The sequence below is a fragment of the Myotis yumanensis genome, unplaced genomic scaffold (assembly GCF_028538775.1).
Source record: "Myotis yumanensis isolate MYYU_CA2020_CCGP unplaced genomic scaffold, mMyoYum1.0.hap1 SCAF_6, whole genome shotgun sequence".
Taxonomy (NCBI): domain Eukaryota; kingdom Metazoa; phylum Chordata; class Mammalia; order Chiroptera; family Vespertilionidae; genus Myotis; species Myotis yumanensis.
Window position 1 is genome coordinate 26,674,774 of NW_027223757.1, and position 3,693 is coordinate 26,678,466.

Below are 3,693 nucleotides of genomic sequence, written 5' to 3' on the forward strand. Positions count from 1 at the left end.
CATCAGAGTTTTTCTCAGATGGATTTTGTACATATTTTGTTAGAATTCCACTTAATTATCTTATTTTTGTTGGATGACAATGTAAATGGTGTAGGTAGCAGCTATAGGGTCAAGCCTCGGACTGACCTGTGGCAGAGCCACATACAAGCCCCAGCACAATTAAGCTTGACCTTATAGTCCTCCCTCGTTTCTAGGTAGCTAATGGGCTATGGGAGGTGCAGAAAATGCTGCCAAAATAAGGCTTGAGTAACAAAATAGATTTGAAACTAGCAAGAACATTGTAAACATGTTGACCACTCCCCTTGTTTTGCTTTGTGTGATCTGACTATAAAATAAAGCTTCAGCTTACAGGCTGGGTCACTGTTTCCTCATCCAGGCAGTGATCCACCTGGTCCCAGCTGTATTTTCTTGTCTGTCTTCTTTAATCCTTCACCGCCCTCGTCAGGTTCACCCCTGGCCCTGCTGGATGCGGTTCAAATGGTATTTGCTTTTTCTTTTTGAAAATTTTCAAAGGAAGAACAAAATGGAAATGAAAATAAAAGCAGTTAAAAATAGAAATAAAGTGATTGAAAAGAATTCTAACAAATGACCTTGATCCTTCTTTTGAGCACTTAGATACTAACAATGCCCCCTCCCACATTCATACAGAGTTCACTTGCCAGGCTACCCCTTTCTGTTTCTTTTAGCTACACCCCCAAGGAATCCAGTGGCTCCTGGGAATAACCATCTTACCTGTTAAAGATAAAGTGAGGAAAACCAATTGATGCATTTCTGCTTTTAGATTCTAGGCACTTTTAAACCTAAACACTCATTTAAACACTTAGCAAAAGCAATATTGTATATTTATCTCACAGTTTTCCAGTGCCTAGTAGATTATGCATACTTAAAGACTTACTCAATTTATATAGAAATTAGAGGTCTGCCGAAACCGGTTTGGCTCAGTGGATAGAGCGTCGGCCTGCAGACTGAAGGGTCCCAGGTTCGATTCTGGTCAAGGGCATGTACCTGGGTTGTGGGCACATCCCCAGTGGGAGATGTGCGGGAGGCGGCTGATCGATGTTTCTCTCTCATCGATGTTTCTAACTCTCTATCTCTCCCCGTTCCTCTCTGTAAAAAATCAATAAAATATATATATAAAAAAAAAGAAATTAGAGGTATGATGCACGAAATTCGTGCAAGGGGCTTGGCTTTTGCAGCCCCAGCTGCCTCATGGCCCTGCCCCTACCCCCTATCCACTGGTCATTCCAGAAGGTTGTTCCGGAAGGTCGTTCCACTGTCCAGTCTAATTAGCATATTATCTCTTTATTATATAGAATAACTTTTAATTTATTTTATTTTTTAAATATGTTTTTATTGATTTCCGAGAGGAAGAGAGAGGGAGAGAGAGATAGAAACATCAATGATGGGAGAGAATGATTGATCAGCTGCTTTCTGCACGCCCCACACTGGGGATCGAGCCTGCAACCTGGGCATGTGCCTTGACCAAGAATCAAATGGTGACCTCCTGGTTTAGAGGTCGAAGCTCAACAATTGAGCCACACTGGCTGGGCTAGAAATAATGTTTTATACCTTGAAAGGAAACACTGATAATTCTTTCTCTTAAACATTAGATAGTTAACTGCTTTCCCTTTGTACATAGACTTTTTAATGTAAAGAATGAGACAATGATGATTTTCATTTATCAGTTTTATTCCCCCCCAAAGAATTGACTACATCACAAGGAAACAATAAAACACAAGGAGTAACTGGAATTAAAAAAGACACCAATTGAACTAAAATTTATTGAATTAGTGCTCCAAGGGATCAATTAATTACTAGACATCTGAGAAAAAAGTATTAATATTTATAACAAAACAACTGTGCTGTAATATATACATCAGATAATAAAGTAGTATTATACTTAAGATACTTACAAAGATATGAGTTAATATATTACTGAGAAAAATTAGAAAACTATGAGTCAATTAGTATAAAATACTGAAAAAAGTTAATATGGAAATATATACTGTGAAGCACTAAATGAAATAATAAAAAAGAGTGCTTCATAGTACTTATTAATCTATTCTAAACAACAAAGCAACATGTTTCCAAAGTGTTTCAATCTGTATCAAAATACCTTTATTTTGGGCTAACCTCAGAGCCAACCTTTCTCTCTTGACATTAAATCCCTTCCAATAATATTACATAATCTTCTTACAGCAACATTTAAACATTGCCTTGGTATAACCAGGATTAAAGAAGCCAAGATAGCTGTTAGTAGATTCTCCCATTTCATGCTTTTTTAATTAATATCTGAAGTGTTCATTTTGTAGTGTGAAAGCAGCATCCCAGAAACTTTGAAGGCTGGGAGATTGGAATGGTCTGGAATAGGAGTCAGCAAGCTATGGCCTGTAGGCCAGCTGCTTGTTCCTGTAAATGTTTCATCAGAACAGAGCCATGCTCATTTGTTTACTTAATGTCTGTGGCTGTTTTCCAGCTACAGAGGCAAAGTTGAATAGTTGTGACTGGAAGCCTCAATTATTTACTATTTATGATTAAGATAATGTTATGAATTTCCTGACTCATGATCTAGAGAAGCACTTTTTAATAAATAGAACTCTTTGTGATGCTAGAAGCTGTCTATATATGTGATATCTAATATGGTAGCCTCTAGCCACATGTACCTAATAGGTACTTGAAATGTGACTAGTTTCACTGAGGAATTAAATTTTTAATTTTATTTCATTGTCATTCATTAGAATTTAAATTTGAACAGCTGCATGTGGCTAGTGACTGCTCTATTGGACATTTCGATCATCACTTAGTTGCTTCCCCACCAGTCATGAAACTGTTTCTTTTTTATTTTTTATTTTTATGTGCCTCAGGCATGAAACAGCTCTGGCCACCGACACAGGCATCTAGCTAGGATGAACTAAGGACTGTACATCTGCTTTGCCCCTGACTGATATAAGAGCAACACCACCAATCAGGTGTCTCCTTGCCCATTGCCAGGGGGTGATACTGTTTCTTAAGGGGCCGCATGGTAAAGCATGTGACTCTGGAGCAATTGAAATGTGGCTAGTACAAATGAGAAGCTTAAATTTTAATTTTTATGTCATTTTAATTAATTAAAATTTAAATAGCTGCATTCACACACAAGATCTACTGAATCAGAAACTCTGGGATGGGGCCCAGGAAACTATATGTTAAGACACTCTAGAAAGTGTTTCTCAAAATTTAGCATTTATCATTACCATGTAGCAGGCCTGTTAAAACCCAGATTGCTGGAATTTACACTCAGAGTCCTAGTAAGTTTCCGAGGACTGCAAAATGCTGCTAATCCAGACATCTTCAACCTTTTTAATCTTATGTCACACATAAACTAATCACTAAAATTTTGTAGCACACCAAAAAATTTATTTTTGCTGATCTGATGAAAAATAAGTTTAATTTTGATTCATTCACATTAGATGGCTATTGTTATATTGGCTGGTTTTTTTTTTTTTTTTTTTACAGTTTATTTTCTTATTGTTGGGTTTTGAAAATTGTATATTTTGGATTCAAGTCTTTTGTTGGATATATGATTTGTAAAAATTTTCTTTGTTCTTAACCTCATTTGCTTTTAATACCATGATATACTCAATTTCATTAATGTATAGCCACATTAGTTTGATTTATTTATTACATTATTCAATGTAGGTAATGGATAAAATA

The 3,693-nt window shown here is 36.3% G+C and overlaps 1 pseudogene; it reads right to left on the minus strand.

Annotated features, from left to right (window-relative positions):
• Positions 1-2,851: 2,851 nt before the first annotated feature.
• On the minus strand, positions 2,852-2,996 carry LOC139013389 (small nucleolar RNA SNORA48; annotated as a pseudogene).
• Positions 2,997-3,693: the final 697 nt, after the last annotated feature.